Genomic DNA, 21029 nt, shown 5'->3' on the forward strand with positions numbered 1-21029 from the left:
GGAAAGTGGTTTGATGTAAAATCAAATATTAGAAAGAGATATTCTATATCCACTCTCATGTATCATCTATATGGATCACAATAAGGAGTGGCATTAAACCTGGCATCAGAATTGGAGATACCATTATAATTAGTTCTCTGCTTTATGTGGATGGTGATGTACTCCTAAACAAATCCATGCAAATATTAAGGATTCTTTAACTAAATTGAATAACAGCTGTAACAAATTTGACATGAGCAATAAAAAGACCAGCACTATGAAAATAAGCAGGAACATGGAAATCTTTAATTGCATTCTCAATGGAGAACCTACAAAAAGTAAAATATTTCAGTAATTGTTTACAACTGTATACAACTACTCTTGCTTCATGCATCATACGAGTTGTGTATATACAGTTGTATAAACACTAGTATATGGTGAGCCAGTTAGATTTATGTGGAATAAGAGAAATTAGCCAAACCACTACACTAGCAGTATACATGACACTGTTCAAAGCGATTTTTGCTTATGGATGAATCTGTGAGAAGGATTAGGTATAAAGCAATTGATCAAAGACTTGGCACCACAGATATGAGAATTATAAGAAAAATTAGGGGAGTGAACAGATGGCATCCAGAATCCTATTAGAAATGACGATATTAGAAAGGAACTGACACTGTTAACATTCAAGAAAGTGTGAGCTAGGCTGTTTGGTTATTTTCAGTTTATAGCCAAAGCAACACGGGCTATGAAGACAGTATTATTTCTGTTAATTGTGTGTGTTCTTATAGCTGGTTTGTTTTGCAGGATGAAAATCCTGAATGTGCAAATCCTGAATGCCCATTCTGTATATCACCTCAAATTAGCTCTGCTAATTTCAGGTGATATACAGAATGGGAGAGGAAAGGTTATTATTATCATTATTATTATTTGTCACCTCCAGGGAGTCCAAGGACTCTTCGAGGGAGGGCATCTGCTCTACAACTCTCCTTCCACCACTCGCAATCCACCAACTGACCACAACTACACCAACGCCAGCTACCGCCGCCCACCACCACCACTTGTATTTCCACAGACAATCACAAACATCCATGCCCACGTCGGGATTCGAACCTGCAGCCTCTTTTGCTAACCTCCAGTCTGACTAACCACTCGGCCAGCCAGGCTGGAGGTTAGCAAAACAAGTATTTGATGGCAGAAAAAAGACCAAGATATAGGTGGAGTGATGCTGTTAGAAATGCCCTAGAAGACAGAAATATAAGATCCAGACAGTACCGATGTAACTGAGAAATTTGGAGGAAAACTGTTGAAGGCATTAGTAATAATGTAAACTTAATTATGTAGGACTGCCATCATTATCCTGTGAACCTCTTGAGAGCACATAAGAAAACTGTCGATGTATTGCATCTTTCCAAGCCTCCAGATCTTCCCTAACCAGTACCCTATTCCAGGAGGCCAAGGACAAACTTCAGTGCAGCCAGCAGGCTTATCTTATTCCTTCCAGGAATGACCTCACTTCATTTCTTACCACTGATGATAACCAGATTTCTTTTCTTAGGCTGACTTACATCTCTAGCCTTTCCTGGTACAAACAATTGTGTCTATGCCAGAAAGGGCTACATAATGTTAATATTCATCGACAGCCTCCAAAAAAAATTGTCCTTTTTCTGTTCATAATGTTACTTGCCACCTGTATAACTGCCAACGCTACAAGTCTGAAATCCTCCATATTAGAATACTGTTCTCACCAAAAACCTCCCTAAAATTCATTATATTTTATAGAAAGAGAAGACAGTCTGGTTAAGTATCTATCAATCAATCTCTCTCTGAGATTTACTTCAATAACTTGTCTCGGACATTCCGAAGAGGTAGCATTTGGGTACATGGGTAACATTTGGTTGAATTGGCTACCATCTTTCTTCCTCTTTCCTTTAAGCATGAACAAGTGAGAATTGTTAACCAACATCAACTGACGGCCAGTTTCAACCTACAAATCCACTAACTTTTCATTCTTCTCTTTTCTTTGTAAGCTTCATCTTACAATCTTCCCCTTGAACTTACACCTTCCAATTAGTAAGAAATACACAGATTCCCATTTTCTACTTATCCCCTTGTTTATACAGGAGAGTGGTCTGAAAGTTCTCAACCTAACAATGAAAAAACAAATTTATAATTTCAAATTTTTTTATTTTTCAACATAATCTGCCTTAAGACTAATACATTTATTCAAGCGATGCTCTAGCACTATTATTCCATCCCTGTAGTGGTTCTCAGTAAGATCTGCAAAATACCCCTCTGCAGCTGCAATCACCTCTTGAGTCAAAGAAAAGAGCTAACCAACGAGGAAGAGTTTTAGTTATGGGAAGAGACAGAGGTCAGAAGGAAGCCAAATCTGGGAGGGGGTGTAGGGTGGATGCTCCAACAATTCATAGTGCAGATCCCTTAATTTTCCCATTGCCAAAACACCTTTGTGGGCAAGTGCTTTGTCCAGATGAAAGATGATTTTTTTTCTTATGCAAACCGGGTCTTTTCTCACAAATTTTTTCATCTAGTCTGGTTAAAAAATCAGAATAATATTTCCTGGTTATTGTTTTACTCTTTTCAAGATAATTAATAAAGAGAATGCCTTTAGCATCCCAAAACACCGATACCATGACCTTTCCTGCTGATGGAACCAACTGTCTTCTTTGGTGCTGAACAACTATCTTCTGTCTACTGTTTTGACTGCTGTTTGGATTCTGGTGAATGCAAGTCTCATCCATAGTAATAAATTGATGCACAAAATCAGTTTTATTTTTGTTAAAATGCTCCAAGCACTGATCAGAGATTTTCATGCGAGTGCGTTTTTTTGATCTGCTGTGAGCGAGTACATCACCCACCTTGCGCAAAGCTTTTTCATATGCAATTCTTCATGTAAAATATATCATACACATTCTTTTGAAATGCCTATAGTCTCAGCAATTTCACACACTTTGACTCACTGGTCATCCAATACCATATCGTGTACTTGATCAATGATTTCTGGTGTTGTTACACTTTTTTGGACATCCTTCATGTGGATCATTTTCAAGGCTGGTACGGCCGTGTTTAAACTCAGCAGCCCATTTCTTAATTGCCGAAAACGAAGGAGAAGAGTGCCCATAAACTTTTTATGAACTTCAAATGAATTTCTTTTGGCATTAAACCTTCTTTTACAAAAATTTTATAACTGTACGATACTCAATTTTATCCATTTCAAGAGATACAGATAACACTTTTGCTTCAGACAGCTGTATAAAACAAACTACTTGATAGAATGACTTGCAATTTCACATGGATGCTTATGACAGATGTACCAACTTAGAAAAAGAAAAAATCTTGGCGATAGTGTTGCCATCTATGGTCAAGGCCAAGAACTTTTCAGACTACCCTCGTATAGCACTGATGTGTTTTGAATATATTCTGTAACCTATGTAACTGATATAAAAAAAAAGTTCAAATACACTTTTGAACAGGATAATCAAAAATATAAGTATTATGTGACACTTCCAACTTATTGCAGTTGGCTCCACACAGTCCATTGTCTACAGTACTCAAATCTCCACCTGTACACAATGCCATCTACCACCAATAACATTTGTTTTGTCTATAAACTGCATGTGTACTAGGGATGATTTGCCTGTATGCAGGATGAAAAACCCAAGTTTCTGGGAGAAAAAATCCTGCTCCTCCATGTGAGATTGGTTAACTCACTATTAATTGAAAGAAAAACCTACATACAGATTCCTCTCATCATGACGAGATTTGAACTCTGGTCTTTTCCAATCAAAGTGCACAATGTCCCATCATTCTTCCAATTACAGAGACACTTATATAAAAAAATTATATTAATAAAGACTTCCCCTTTTATGTAAAAAAATACTATTCACATCCAGGAGCATTTCTGTAATGACTGTTATAAAATGATTTTACATCATTATTTGTAAAATATTTTCTAAGGTTTTGATCTCTTTTATAATTTACACAAAGGATTAACAGTAAGTTTTGACAGTGTTTATGATATGGAAATGATATACTGTAAGAGAAGAAAGAGCAGAATGTGCAAGTATCCTAGAAGTTCTTGATGATCTGGTTCAAAGCAGATAACACATCTGGTCTAAAAATGAGAACGAGTGAAAGCTGCATTAAAAAAATGCATTGTATTGTGGCCTAAACAAGAATGTCTTAGTAGAACACGTAAAGAGAAGCACTGAAAAACGGTTGCAGCAGTAGAGGAAATAATGTAACACATTATGAAAGTGCATTTCCTCTGTTATGAAATGCACTCATAATGTCCTATGACAGCAAGTCCTCACAACAAATACTTTTAAAATATTAAGTAAGCTACATTGAATGAGGCATGCAGAATGGATGTCTTATGAAAAGACATGTATAGTGAACCGACCATTAAAAAGTTTTTTTTTTTAAATGGTAATCCTAATATAATAAAATTAGTTTAATCCTTTATCCAAGTGTGAGCAAACAAAGTTTGCACCTGAAAGTATCTTCAGGACTGGGGTAAGGTGGTACAACACCAGGGCAACTCGTTGCAAAGGTGGAGCAAGCTACCAACACTCCTATCTCAGTATCTCCTATAATGCGAAACACATCTCCTTGTGGATATGTCTAATGTTATGCATTAAGGGAAGGGCCACTACCCAAATATGTCTAATGCATAACATTAGACATATCCGCAAGGAGATGTGTTTCGCATTATAGGAGATACTGAGATAGGAGGGTTGGTAGCTTACTCCACCTTTGCAACGAGTTGCCCTGGTGTTGTACCACCTTACCCCAGTCCTGAAGATACTTTCAGGCGCAAACTTTGTTTGCTCACACTTGGATAAAGGATTAAACTAATTTTATTATACTCTAACCAAGTGAAAAATAAACTTTCGGTAATCCTAATATTATACAAAAAGTTGTTCAATCTAGCACATTTATACTACAGATGGACAGAAAGTTAAAGAGAAAGAAAAAACTTGGTAACATTGAATTTGAAGATTACTTTTTTTTTTTTTTTTTTTTTTTGAATACATAAAAGTGATAACAGTTCCAAAAAGAAAACAGCAAAAAAAAGTGAATGAAGAGGATGAAAAATCTATGTGGTCTGATGTCTGGTGAACTATGAAGGAATGGCAAATAGCTGCTGCACGAGTTTAAAATTTAGAGGAGAGCAGGGGAATTATAATTCTCAATGAAGTGACCATCGAAATATTTGTGGGGAAAAAAAAATACAAGAAACAGAAACTGAATGTCTCTGTGAAAAAGAACAGGGTGAATTGGTGAGAGAAGAGGCATTAATCAATCTAGTCATTTTCTTCTGCACAAGTTCAGCATATTTAGCAAGGCATATGAGGTACCACATTGACTGTTTGACCAGATCGCAGTTTCCCAAAGACTAAGATCCTGACATAGCTTCCTAGCAACTGTTGAACCACCTACTAAAAACCCTCCAGAGACAAGACTTCAACAATGGCTTACACTATACCCTGAGAATAATACTGGTATTCCAACAGCCGAACATCTTCCACGTGGTGCCCACTTGGACTGGAATACTTGGAAAAGCCTCAGACTTCGAACAACAAGATGCTGCAAACAAAACCTCAAATGGAGGTTACCTCACTGGACCAGAGAATTGTGAGTGTGGAACAACCCAGTCCATGGAACATCTTTCTTGTCCATTTCTTCAATCACTTTGCACAAAAAAAAAGACCTTATAACCTGCACAGAAAGAGCAGTTGATTGCACAAGATACTGGAGGAATATCTGACCATATTTATTGTATATAACTTATGTATAGTTTCTTTCTTCATATTTTACTTATTATTACCTGTATAATTGATCTATCAAATTTAAGCTGTTTTCATTTGTAATGTATCCTAATATGTTGTAAATAATGTTGTACAACTTACTACTGTACCACTTCTGTTTGGATAATAAATAAATCAACTATGAGAACAGTATTTGATAGCTGGATGGATTTGTATAAAGTTTACAGCTGTTCAGAGGCGAGGATTACCACAAGAGAAATCTAATCAATGATTTCAGTGTTATCAAAAATAAAACCAAGAGAAAATACCTCTTTTTTATGAGGAAAAACAGGATCGAGTTTAACTAGCACTAGAATTAACAAAGATTACCAGAACCCCACTGAGGAATCATTTAGAAATAAGAATTTAAGGTTGCAGAGGCTAATATTCTGGAAGTTTAGAGGGTTTTGTCTAGTGCAAGAGCCACTCATAGACAGGGATTTAGAATATACAGCCTCTCAAGTAAACCCCACCTTCCTGCAGTATGGCCTGTATCCACAAAATTGGCTCTGGTACACACATAGCAAGCATTCTGACTGCAGAAGAAAACTTTTCTGATTGAAGGAAATGCCAACTAGACCCATTAAGTGAAAGATGCCATTCATCACCTGGTGAAACAGTGCCACTTGCTTATTTTGGGGATGGGAGGGGTCTGAAGTAGCAAAGCCTGTGTTTGGCCTCCAGACAATGGTCTCAATCTCTGTCCTTCCCTCTCATTCCATGCAGTGCAAGTGATACCTTTCAAGAGCATGCCAAACAAAGAAACCCAGAAGCCTCTCAATTTCAAGGATACATCAATTAAAAAACAGTGGTACCATAGACCAGTTGCCAGATAGTATATGAGCTCAAACTTGGAAGTAACAAATGAGGAACCTTCTCATTTAACTTATGCAAAATCCTACTGCTGTACAATCTGCCAAGTTGTGCTTGAAGAGGAAGCCTGAGTAGTGTTATGTGGGAAGCACTGCTGAGGTCAGAGAATGACAAGGAGAGTGGTCGCTCATTACATACGGTTGTCATATGTTCACAATCTATCACTTCCCACTGCATGTTTCCCCTCATTTCTTTAGGCTAATGTTATCTCACACATACTATAAAATTAATTCAGAAGATATTTTTGAGAACAGGGCTGGTTGTGGGAGGACTAGGGGACATCCATGGAAACTGGGCAAAAGTGTGGTTAGTAAAGGTGTTAGAGCTGGGTTCTTTACTTTTAGAGTAGTGAATGAGTGGAATGCGCTCCCTGAGTCTGTGGTGGATGCTGTGACAGTGAATGAGTTTAAGGCGAGGTATGATAGATACTGTATGAATGTCAGATAGTTGTGATGAATATGATTTGGGGCCTCCCTCGATGAGTCTAATGACTCCCTGGAGTTGCCCGTAATAATAGTAATAGTAATATACAACATTGATATGCTCTAGATTATTGTACCTCTCATATATGGGATAAATATATGTGTATATTAAAGCTTTATTCAATAATAAAGTGTAGCATGGTATCTACTGTCCTTGGCAAAATGTGTATTGTTTGCAGTCAGCTGGATAAAGGTATTGATACAGAAAAGAACAGTATTTGATAGCTGGATGGATATGAGATATGTATAGAGTTTACAGCTGTTCAGAGATGAGGATTATCACCAGAGAAATCTAATCAATGATTTCAGCGTTATCAAAAATTTGGGGTTTTGTCTAGTGCAAGGGCCACTCATGGACAGAAAGAAGAGAGAGAACCTTGTGGAATTCTAGCATTAACTGCAAAGTTTGATGAATCCTCTGACCCTTATATTTTTTTATACCACCTACAAATTGGGACTATAATGTCTCTCCCCCCTCCAATATAATTACTTAGGTCTTCAGGCGCACATTACAAAAGATTATTTTTGCTTGCTGACCCATAAACTTCCTAAAGCATTATGTTACATTTGGTTCATTTACTATCCAGTCTGAAAAAAAAACTTATAGCATATCTTTGAAAAGAAGTTTCTTTTCAAAGGTAAGCTTTTCAAAGATCAGAAGTTTTTTTTGAAAAGAAAAAAAGCGCCTCTGTAAAGCAATTGGAAGAACAACAGTACATTGCACCTTTCAACTGGAAAAGGCCTAAGTTCAATTCTCGTCATGACGGGAGGAATCTTTATATGGACGTTTTCAATCAAAGGTGAGTTAGCTGATCTCATACGGAGGTAGCAGGGTTTTTTCTCCTGGAAACTCAGGTTTTTCATCCTGCATACAGACAAATCGGCCCTTCAGAACACACAATTTACAGACAAAACAAAATACTAGCTGTGGTCAGTAGATGGCGCTGATGTTGATGATTGGTAGTAGAGGTTCGGTGTAGCGGTGGAGACGGAGAGTTGTACAATAGGTGTTCTCCCACGATGAGTCTTCGGACTCCTTGGAGGTGTCACGAATAATAATAAGTTGGTTGGTTCTCTATGACATTTGATGTCACTCTGAAAACACCACTCATATATAAAAATGGGTAGTGAGAAACCAGGATCTTTGCTTATTGGGACAGTAAAGTGGCCAAAAACCAAGTCCTCATTTATGGCTACTTCAGTTCCAATAAACAAAGTTTTGGAAACACACCAAACGATGAAATTCATCCACCACCTTATTGGTGTCTTGTAAATTCATCCACCACCTTGAAAGTTTATTTTTCACTTGGTTAGAGTATAGTAAATTTAGTTTAATCCTTTATCCAAGTGTGAGCAAACAAAGTTTGCGCCTGAAAGTATCTTCAGGACTGAGGTAAGGTGGTACGAGTTGCCCTGGTGTGTACCACCTTACCTCAGTCCTGAAGATACTTTCAGGCGCAAACTTTGTTTGCTCACACTTGGATAAAGGATTAAACTAAATTTACTATACTCATCCACCACCTTATTGGCCATTCCTTGAGAAGGGGGGGGGTAGGGCATCATACTTCAACTGCCTATCTGGGCAGTGGTTGCTAATCATTATTAATGGATGTTGGCTAGAGATTTTATCCTCAGCTGCTAATGGTTCATGAATGTTAAACTGTAAGCAAGAGGATCTGGTTGTTGCTGTAGGCTGCCAGACTTCACCAGCATCTGATTTACTCCACACTGTGGAAGCCAGAATATCAGTTAGATTGCTGAGATTCAGCTCTAAACACTTAGTGAAGACAGACTGCATGCTTACTATCCTGAGGGATAAAAAAAAAAATCTTTCAGCTCAGAATTGGCTGATTAATGAGTCAAAAACTGGAAAGTTCCATGGTTAAAACATTCAAAGAGATCACTTTATCTGTGAAAACAGTAATGTGAAGGTAAGGGCTGTTAATATATTTTCAGCCAACTTTCATGAACTGTCTTCATCGTGCAGAGGCAAGTAATTCATCAAGTACTACAGTGCAATTAGTTATACCAAATTATGATTCCCTCCTCCCACCTGGTATAGCTTCCATTGGACTCTAAATGATAACATTGTATCAGCTGGAATTAGAATTATAGTTGAAACAACTCAGGTTATGAGGTCAGTATATTATGTTTCTTACTTGCATGTACCATTTAGCTGGTATATCTGTTTTACAGGAAGAAAAATCAAAGTCTCTGGGAAGGAAACATCCATATGAGATTGGCTAACTAACTTTCTGTTGAAAGTTATAAAATGTTCCTCGTGCCAAGATGGGGTCATTCACTGAAGGGAGAATGTTACTGGTACAGAGGCCCAGCAAATGACAGTAAAGAATTTGTGTACTGTACATCATCATGGCATTACATCATTCACTGTTAATTATTTTTTAGTGCTTCTTCCATCTTATATGATCATGAAACTTCACAAAAATATTCTGTATACTAAACTATTTTCATACAAGTTATTTGTTTTAATACTTCAGACATGAATTCAGCTTATGTGCCAATTAAAACTCATGTGTGTGGTGGTTAAAATAGGGCTAAAATAGAGAATTGGGCTAACAAGAAAAAAAAAGAAAAAGGTACTTCAACCTTGGTATCTCTTCTGGGTCTGTCTCCCACTGATAAGACCTCAATCAGTGGGAGATTGAGGTTGAAAATCAGTGGTTGAAACTAGTCTGGGTAGTGGCCCTTCCCATAATTATACTTGTCCATAAGGATATGTGCTTAACATTATGGGATACTAAGGCAATTCATGTGAAGTCATTAGCCTCTATATACAAGTAACCCAGTTGTGAAGTTATTTCATGTGCAAACTTTGTTTACTTACACTTGAATAAAACGATGAAACCAAGAATAAAATTTCAGCCCATTAAGTTTCCAGTCCATTAAAGATTAACTTTAAAATATAATAAAGATTGTTTTAGGCAATGATCTATGACTATCTTAGAGGAATGGAATGTCAGCTATGAGCAAGACTATACAACCTGAAAAGCTTGATGAATAAGAGAAAAGTTGGAAAAAGGTACTAAAATTAAAATTTTAGGCAGTTCTTGTCTTCCATTCCAGATGATTCCCTGCAATATCTGAATGGATATGTATTGCAAGGGTCTTTTAGAATGGAAGATAGCGAGGTGTATAAAATCAAACAATATTCCTAAATTACAAGTTTATCATATGTCGTGCAGTGAGCAAGTAAAATGTAGTCAGAAAGAACAGCCAGGGTCTCGAATTTAAGATATCTGACAGACAATGGAGAAGGTAGACACACCCAACAGGAGTTTCTTAACTACATGGAAGTTTGTTGATAATTATACTTGCTGTAATTCTTTATTAGTTAGACAAATTGGAGAATCAAGATTTCTTGAATGAATGCAACTTTTGTGTTTGAGGCTACTGTATCCCTATAATAACTAAGTATTATATTAATTATGGATACCGGTTATTTGGGCAACATCAGGAATAATTGTCTTAATTAATAAGCTGCCCCAGTTACACAAAACTGCACATAAAGAGTTTAAAAAAGGTGTATGTACATAAAACAAAATACAAATTCAGTTTTTCATTTATTGAGTAGCAAAATTAATGACTTATAAACTTAGATTTGAAAGTAAAATATTTGCCCAAAAAATAATCTCATTTATATACGTATTAAATACACATGTAGTTCTTAGCAATTAATGATGTTCTAGGAAATAATTGAGTGTAGCCTGTCAGGTTTTTTTTTCCTTTTTTTTTTTTTTTTTTTTTAGAAAAAGATAAGTGCAAATGTCTAGTACAGATATAACACTGCTGCCTTCATTGCTTTCTTTCAATAATCTTAATCCAGCAATAAATTTCCTAGCATCCTGGGTAGTCATTTTTCAAGCTCAGGAGTATCATCCTCATCACTTTCTTCTTCTTGAAATCCTCTGAAGTTTAGCTACAATTTCCTCTACAACTGCATGCTCAAAATCTTCATTTTTATTATAATACTGAAGACTATCAATGGATGCAAACTCTTCATAGTTTTTGGTATGATTCACTTCTAATGGATATCAGCTATATCCATTATTGAATGCTTACACCACACTGAGCAAAACAGTTTAGAATGGTCTTGTTGCTTATTCCTCACCAACTACCGCCCATAAACTATACTGCTTGTAAATGATTAACTTTCGCATTGACCTCCTTGGCAATCATCAAGCAGTAAAATTTTTCTCAATTTCAATTGTAATTCTATGTCTCAACTCATAAGTAAATTTAAAAAAAAAAATCAGATGACATTCATGCATTTCTGTTAGCAAGGTACAGAACTGGTACACACACTATTCTAATCTCTTTAAAGTGTGAAGCCCTAGCCCTTTTCCCAATAACTGACAGCTTTTGTTTATCAGTTCATGACATATTTGAACACCATAACTGTCCCCCCTTTTTTTAATGCAAACAGTAGTGCCTTTATAACACAGGGAACCATCTGGTATAACACCATAAAATAGCCTCATTTTACCAGCAGTGCAGATGTCATCAGCACTAAATTTTTGAAGCATGATTATATAATTTCTTTAACTTCTCCACATGGTAGAAGTTATTGACTAGCCCCATTAAATAGCATTGCATCCCCAATAAATGAAGCAAATTCTTCCCCAATTAATTAGTGGACCAAATTAACTGGAATCTGCATTGTTCCACTGGCATTTTATAACTAGAAGCTCACCATTTGTTTTTGACATCTGAAAGCATTTCCAATAATGCTTTCAAAATCGAAAGATATATTTCAAAAATTGGTAAAGAATCATCATAAGGTCTCATGATGAAACATTATTATTAACTATTTATAAGGGTACTCCATGGAATCAAAAGACTCATTGTGGGAGACTGATGCTGTCAATTAACACTGTGTACAACAAAATGTATGATAAGTATATCATACATCATAAACTTATTCCCTGTTGGGGTGCTCACAATGGATTACCACCTCTGGTAATCCATTTCCCTCATTCACCACTCTTCAAGTAAAAGAAGAAGTCCACATACTCTTAGACAACTTCCAAGAGTGATCCTTTGTCTTTTCCGTACTCCCTCACACATGGAAAATGTTCTTCGTATCAACCTTACAGAATCCCATTAGCAACTTAGAAGTTTCTATCATATCCCCTCTCCTCTGCTTGTCAGTTCAATTCTGCAACCCACACACCAATCTATCCTCATAAGGAACATTCCACAGATCTATCATCAGCTTGATCACTGGTCTCTGAATCCTCTCCATCAACTTCTCCCAATCCCCTAAAAATGCAGGTGATTAAATCTGTGCACACAGTAGTCAATGTATGGCTGAATCATAGCCTTATAAAGAGGAATAATAACCTCCCTATCTTTACTTGTCAATGTGTTCTTCAACATTGAAGAACATTGAAAAGTAATCCTCTGAGCTATTTTACCAACTCTTACAATGTCCTCTGAATTTCAAATCTCTATCCACCCCCAGATCCCTAGCCTCAATTTCCTGTAAACTAGTACCATCAATGTGATACGAAGTATGTAATCTCATCATCCTGAAGTGCATTACTCTACAACTTACAACATTAAATTGATAACCTTTGCCCACACTGCCAATTTATTTAAATCATCTTATAAGATATCAACAACACCTTTATCAATTATTGTCCTCCCTAGTTTTACACCACCAGCCAACAACTGAATATGAAATTTGGAAAATTTCAGGGGAGGGGGATATTCTATATATTACTAATGCACAAATTAAAGAGAAGTGGTCCTGGTAGAGAGCCCTGGAGCAGTCCACCAGTCATTCTCATTTGGTATACACTCTTCACTAGTTGCTTTCAGATGTCTATCATTCTCCCCCCCCCCTCCGATCCATGCCACCAACCTCATATCCATTCCCATTTGCTCCAATTTATGTAACAGTTTTCCATTCAGTATTCTGTCAAATGCCTTTGCAAAATCCAGCAGTATCATGGCATAGCTATGTCCTTTATTCAGTTCTGCTGTCACCTTATTATAAAATGTGAATAAATTACTGGAAGAGAGACCTACCTTTTACATAACCATGCTGCCCCTTAAGAGCATCATATTCCTATCCACCCACTGCTGAATTTTACTTTTAACCAACTTTTACAATACTTTAACCACTGTTCCAGAAATATACCATTCCAAATTGTTCTAATTTGCTACTTCTGTCTTGGAGCCATCTTTATAATAATATAAATTTCCCACACCCTTGAATCCTTGCCAAGAGTGAGACTTAGATTAAAACTTTGTGAGAGGCATTGCTAGTTCACTAGCACATTCTTGTAGCACATGGGCTGACATACTGTCCAGGCTCACTGCTGTATTCACATCGATATTTTTCAACATACTGAGCATCTCCAGTTCATCTACCTCAATTCTCGCATCGATCTATCATACAAGCAACTGCAAAGTCACCACCTGGATGATATATCTTTGCAAGGTGATCACTTAGTAACCGAACCAAGTATTTTGCTTCTATCACTTTCTTATAATCAGCACTGAGTAAAGTTATCTTTCCATAATCATTCTTTCTCTTACTTGCTACGTAGCAAAAAAAAAAAAAAACTCTTTTGTATTTACTTTGTCTGGCTTAGCTAACTTTCTTTCATAATCTGATTTAGCTTTCCTTATCATACTAATTACCCTTGTTACTTGTGCTTTATATTGCTCATTAGCATACTGATCACATTTTTTTTTTGTTTATATTCTTTCCTCAATACTTTTTTTTTTTTTTTTTTTTTATCTCCTGCTTTATTTTACTACTCATCTACTTAATCCCTTCTTGGTTTATTCTCCTGACCCTGATCTGCACTCCGATACTGCCTTGCTCAACCAATTCTTGACTGCTTCCAATGCACTAATGATATTCATTCCATGTAGTTTCTTATGCCATGGCATTGCTCCAAGTTGCCTCCTAAATTTGTCATAATCAGCAGATTTGTAGTTCTACATAAACCCTTTTTTGACTGAACTTTCCAAATGTTGAGCAACTTTCCAGGACAAGACTGCATGGTCACTTTCCCTGCTCTGAGATAGAGTTGCCACCGCAGTTACAGATCAATCTTCTGTTGCTGTTATAGTATGCCCACACTTTGTAGAGCTTCACTTAGATTTCTGCCCAGAATAGTGCGTCAAGTTAGTGTGTCACTTAATGTTGAAGGGGAGAAAGAAATGAAGGATGTACGAATTGATCGCCAACATGCGAAATCAGGTGCTTTCTTGTTAACAAACTCATCCCAGAAGACGGACTGATTACCCTATTATCGGAATGGATTCTCCTTTTTTACGAGATGTGCAGAAGTGTCGAAGGGTCTCGAATCTGTGGGTGTACTATACCAGATCCAATATTCTCAAACCCCTGGTCCACTCTATCGTCTGCTATTATGGGTAATTATCACTTAGCAACTGTATAAATTCCATTTCCATCTTGCTATATCCCCTTAATCTTCCAAGACAATTGCTTGGCCTGCACTCATTGTGCTAAGTTGCTGAAGCATGGCATCCACATCTTCTATACCCCCAGGTCTAAAACAGCAATCAACAATATATTTTGTCTTATTGACTTCTATCTCACACCACATCTTCTAACATCTCACACCAGACAGCCTCAAATGAACCATTTCCTTCAGATCTACAATCTTTCTTAACTTCTATATATATATTTTTTTTTTGGTTGAAGTTCTTTAGCTATCATTAATAATACCCCTCCTCCTGCCTTATTTCCTCTATCTTCTCTGAAAATATCCATTACATTCTATCCCTAAAAAAAAAATGCTTTCCCTGGGTGAGGATGGAACTTAAAACCTCAGCATTACTCAAGTACTGTCTTATAAATACCACACATGCTAACCAGTTGAGCTACTGTGGATCCAGACCTGATGATGCAAAGAAACTTTTGATTCATCATTAAGGCAACTGGATCCCCTTGCTTGTTATTTGTAAGACATATTGTTCAAAGAACAAGCATTAATAAGGCCACATCTGATGTGCACAGATATGGTCACCTGGATTCCTTGGTGAAGAAGTGGTAGAGAGAATCCAGAGGTGAGTGACAAAGCTTGTTGCACATCTGTGAAATGTTTCCTATGAGGATAGATTTAAGGTCTGTGGGCTCCAAAAACTAGCTGATAGAAGCATATAAGTTATTAAAGGGGTTTTTATAGATAGCATTGATACTGATTACTTTTTTTTCTGTGCAGTGCAGGAAGGGAGAGAATGAACGACAGGTCATCCCTGTAAATGTAGTTAAGGGTGTTAAGACTGGATTTTTTTGCTTGGAGGATGGTGAATGTGTGGAATGGACTGCCAGAGGTGGTCACAAGCACTTCGTCTGTGAATGAATTTAAAGAGGATAGGTATTGTGTGAATAATGGTTAGTGTGTCAAAGTAGGGTCTCCTATGATGGGTTTTTGACTCCATGGAGACACTTATAATAATAACAACAACTAAATGATGTAGTTTTCTTACTGTTTTTATAACCAGCAGAAATATATCAAGATATGCTCTTTTGAGCCTCTGTAGCTCAGTCAGTATAAGCTAAGCTCTTTTGTCAGAAAGACCTGGGTTCGATTCCCGTCAGTGACGGGAGGAACCTTTATCTGGTCTCTTTCGACGAAAGGAGAGTTAGCCGGTCTCATACAGAGGTAGGGGAGGGGGGAGTTCACCTGGAAACTTGGGTTTTTTCATCCCCCAGAACAGGCAAACTGGTCCTATGAATACACATTTCTATAGACATAAGACATAAATAAGAAGTAACCGGGAATAAGAAGTAACCAACCAATTCCGTAGGATTTCAGTTCCAAATGCCTACACGGTAAAATGCATAAGTCTATGCGTGAGCGTAAATTAGGATAGGATGCTTCTTTATTGCCTCATCTAGTAGGAAGTAAAAACGCCTACTAATGCCTATGTCAAATCCACAACCAACAAAATTCTGCTCATAGAAACAGATCATAAGCTCTCAAATTTTTTAAATGAATTTTTTTCTTTGAAAAAAGTGCCATCCAATTAGAGCATTATGGATGGATGGCGCTTTCTCAGGAAACTGGAATTTAATGTGCATATCTTTATCTTCCCCCCCCCCCCCTCCCAGTGAGGCCTATAGTCAATAAAACTGGATTAATAGATGTATATTTATACTGCTGAGAAGCCAGTACAAGAATTCTTAGAACCAAAAACAGAGACATGTTGAGAAGTACTGGAAAAAAAGAAAACCACAAACAATTTCTCAAGTCTATTAAGAGGCATGATTTAAAATTTACATTCTTCAGAGAAATGAAATCTGAAAAGGGGGAAAAAAAAATCCCTTCATTATATACTACCTCCAAGGTCTCATCACTGGAAGTTATTCCACACCACACAACCCCCCACCATCTATACTACTTTAATCTCCATCTACATGCTACATTAAACACTGGTGCCCTTACTTATGACACTCCCCCACCAAATGGGGAAAAAAAAAAAAAAAACAGCTTGATCGCTGATTATTTGAGAATAAAATTAATAACTTTTTAGTGTTTTATGAAATTTTAATATGCGAGAAAGACCATTTCACACATTTTCTCCCTAAAATGAAACGCTTGAAAATATATAGTTACTTATAATATAAATTACATATGTTCATTTTAAACCTGATTAAAAGGCCATTCATTTAACTGATATCTAGACAAAAAGAAACACTAGTACTTTATATGAACCATCTCTACAGTAATGACTAGAACCTTTAAACTACCATTAAAATGAAATGTGGTGTAATAACGCATAAACTGCTACAGAAAGTAAATTGGTGCTATTTGAAGAGAAACAGCAAACGTTTACATGTTTATATATTGATTCTGAGATTCTCAAGAGTAATCGTTAAGTTCAGAAAAGATGATTCTCATTAACTATATGTTTACAAAAAACAACGCGCCAATATGTGCAAAGTAACAGCTGATATACCTCCCCTCCCTCCTATCTTTAATTGAACAGTTATTAGAAAGCGAACATGCAATTGAGGGGGGGAGAGAGAAGAAACGCATTACATTAAATTAGTATTCAAAGTGATCACTACTACCTAATTACTAAAAGATTTCTATACGAAATAATTTTATTTCAAACTGTACGTATGCAGAACCATGTCACTGATACCAAAAAAGAACATTTTATTTCCTAATAAATATCTAAAATTAATTCAATTCTGTTCATTTATTGATACAAAACAATAAGATATTCATAATATTCCACAGTAATTCGTAAAGTACTTGAATACTAAGAAAAACATATGTATCCACAAATCAATGAAAATACTTGCATTTGTTTATTTTATAACAGTGGGAAATTATATACTGTCACATTCAAGGGTATGCTAAATACCATTCTGCGCCACTAACAGAACCAGTTACTGCAGTAATTCCAATCTGACTGCTATTTAAAGTAAAAAATTAGAAAGTCGGTTTGAGACCAAATTATTGCACTCTTTTTCATGAATTTATCTTTGTTTTATTTATAAAACATATACACTCAAAACACGTTGATAAACTATTTGGCAACCATATTCTGAACATAAGAAAATTACTGACAGTGACGTCACGCAGTTCACGAAAAAAAAAAAAAATCATATTTGATTTCTCTTGACATTCAGAACATGAATCCCTTTTCTGATATAATGATCTTTGCTCGTAGGTTAACTGTCAGTTTACCAATTTCAGGACACAATACCTAATACGCCTACTTATACTACACTGCGTTGAATATTTTAAATTTCCACTCACAGTAAGAATGAGATAAAATTCGATGAGACTAATTATATGCAAATAAAGACAAAAAAATCACACCAACTTTTATAAGAAAAGCTGATTTATCAGTTTTTCATTACACAGTGATATTAGCATTATCACTGTAATGTGCACATTTTTTTGGCTTTTAGTTTTTTGGAAAATAAAATATTTGTGTAATATTCAATTGCGTTCTTTCTTAAACATTTTAAAACTGTGAGACTGAATACAAAAATATTTCTTTTCCGCAGAATCCCTATAAAAATTTTATAAAAATTATCGGAAAAAATTATTACAATGAATACCTGCAAAGGGGATGAAAAGTTCTGATAAACACCTAGAACAAAAATTATATTAACTCAATTGATATAACCACAAGAAAGAACATATCTTAAAAACCTTCAACCCGATGTTTCATCAGATTTAATAATTTCTTCTTTTTCTTTTCGGATATATAAGAAGACGTCCGAGGTTTTGAAGAAATTCGATGACAGAGGTGCGGGCCACTGTCATCGAATTAAGGGGGAACTAAAGACTGTTAGTCTTTAGTCCCCCCCTAAAAACTGTTATATATGCTGTCCCAGCATATATATAAGTTGCCAGATGGGTGGCCAAGTTTAGAACTGGGCATCCTGAGACAACAGATGCCCCCAAGTCAGGAAGATCTTCCACAGCGATCACAACTGAAATCATTAATGCAGTGCATGCCATGATCCTTAATGATAGACGAATACCAGCCAAAAGCATTGTAAAGACGCTGGGGATATCCGGTGATATCGAGTTGGGGGAGGTCATTATCATCAACATTTGGACATGCAAAAGCTCTCAGTGAAGTGGTTTCCTAGATGTTTGAATGCCGACCACAAGAGAGAGAGAGAGAGAGAGAGCATGTGCTGTCATCTCAAGGGATTTGGGATTATTTTGAGAAATCGTCTGCAAATTTTTTTGACTCGTATTGTGACTGTTGATGAAACATAGCTTCATCTCTATGACTCAGAATCCGAACAACAGCAGCAGAGTAGAGACACAAAGATTCTCCACTGCCAAAGAAGGTCTGAACCCAAAACTCAGCAGGGAAAGTCCATGCCATTGTCTTTTGGGATATGGATGGTGTAATCCTTACTAAGTACCACAAAAAATGTGAAACTGTTACAGCAGTAGTTTATTAACAGGTCTGAAGAAAAAGCGCTGCAGGGAACTGTGCAGAGCATGTTGCTTTTACAGGACAACACACCTGCTCCCAAAACTCAACAGGCAATACACAACTTGGGCTTTCAATGTCGTTCTTACCCACCCTCTTCCCCAGATCTGGCCCCATCTGACTATTTCCTATTCCCAAATTTAGAGAAACACTTGAAAAAATACAAAATTTATCGCAGATGATGAAGTCATATCTGTAGCTGAGGACCTGTTTGTGCAATAAAGGCAAGACTTTTTTCTCAGAGGATTGCAAGTGATGCAGCAGCGTGGTAACAAGTGTATACCACTTCTTGGGAAATATGTAGAATAATGTTTACATTACATAGTTCTATCTGCACGGTAAACCCCTTCATGGTGATTATCACAACTATTCAGCACACTCTAGTATAATATACTATACTACGATTTATGAAGTAACATAACTGTCTTAAAAAATAAGTCCTTTAACAAATATTTGTATTTGTTAAAGGACTAATTAATCTATTAATTAATCCATTGATTAATGCGCATTAAGTGAAATCGTGTTAAGCGAATGCAGTAAACAATAAGCATACTGTAATTATAATTCGTTGGTGTAAATCATCATTTAGTGTAAATTTGAAAAAAAATACAGCATAAGCTATATTAGAGAATTTATTCTCTAATATAGTTAATAATCATCTATAATCATTCTCTAATAATCATCAAAGTTAATAAAAATCAATTGCCTTAAATTTTTATTTAATGTTTAAACATTTGATCAAGCTACTTTTACAAAAAAATTAAGTAAAGATGTTTGAATCGTTCTTGCCTTTTTCATCTTGTCATGCAGTTTGCAATCGCTTTATCAAGAATTCGGCGGACTTCGAAGCTTCGTTCGATATCAGGATCAGCATCAAACAAAATTTCCTTAGCATGCTCACTGTGATTGAAAACTAGCTCAAGTTCTTTTGTAGTTCTTCTTCTGCACGCTGTTCTTCTAATTGAAGGAGATCATTCTCGCTTAACTGTTCTGAATAGGAATCGAGCAAGTTTCTCACATCTTCATTATCCAGTTCATTAAATCCAAGTACTTTTTCAATTGTGCTAATTTCTTCAGTAATGTTAGATCTTGGATTCTGATCACGATACACTAACACAGGCTTTCGTTTAAAGTCGCCTTCTGCATTTCCTCCTAATAAAACCGTAAGACGATCTTTAAGTACTTTGTATCCTGATTGAGATGCTTCAGTTTTAGCTAGGAAAGAGTTTATTGGCACACGCTTCCAAAAGAGACTAATTTAGTTGACATTGAATATTTGAGCATCGTCATAATCACTCTCCAGAATTATCCTTTGTAATTCTTGAGAAAACTTTGCTGCAGAATCTTTATCAGCACGAGCAGATTCCCAGGTTAATTTTTAAAACTGTCAAACCATCCTAAACTCACAGTAAAGCTTTCACATTCCTCTTGAAATTTGGTCTCTCTCAATGGTGTAAAAATATTGACAGTTTTTTGCCGAACATTCCTTATACTAAGAGAGGTATTCTTTCCTGCTTACAATCCACAATCCAGAGTGATAGAAAACGTTCCATCTCGATCATTAAATGACTTTTGTTTCGGGTGATCTGCATGCTTAAAGAAGCAGCAGCAAGTTTTCTTGTTCTTTGTATTCTTTGCTCTTATTTTTTTTTGAATATAGTCCGAATTGTAGACTCGCTGTATCCCCGTCTCGCACAATCATTGTATTACTACGCCACTTTCATGTCTCTTAATGATTTCCAGCTTTTCCTCTAACGTAATTACTTTTCTTCTCTTTTTATTATTGCCACTTTCTTTATCAGTCTTTCCCTTTTCCATATCAGGGGTTGAATATAATAAAGCCTTATAGGTATCAAAATTAAAGCAAAATAAAGGAAAA

General features: G+C 36.2%; 1 protein-coding gene across 1 annotated transcript in view; it reads right to left on the reverse strand.

Annotated features, from left to right (window-relative positions):
• The window catches only part of LOC150105750 (BTB/POZ domain-containing protein 2-like), an 82685-nt gene extending 64972 nt beyond the window's left edge, over nt 1-17713 (reverse strand). The window contains exon 1 of the mRNA XM_090395058.1: nt 17487-17713. The gene's annotated coding sequence lies outside the window, so the exon portion shown is untranslated. The remainder of the gene's footprint in view (nt 1-17486) is intronic.
• Between the last annotated feature and the right edge of the window lie 3316 nt (nt 17714-21029).

This window comes from Typopeltis vanoorti, chromosome 6 (assembly GCF_054136105.1).
Source record: "Typopeltis vanoorti isolate ZY-2024b chromosome 6, IOZ_Tvanoo_1.0, whole genome shotgun sequence".
NCBI classification, from domain to species: Eukaryota; Metazoa; Arthropoda; class Arachnida; order Uropygi; family Thelyphonidae; genus Typopeltis; species Typopeltis vanoorti.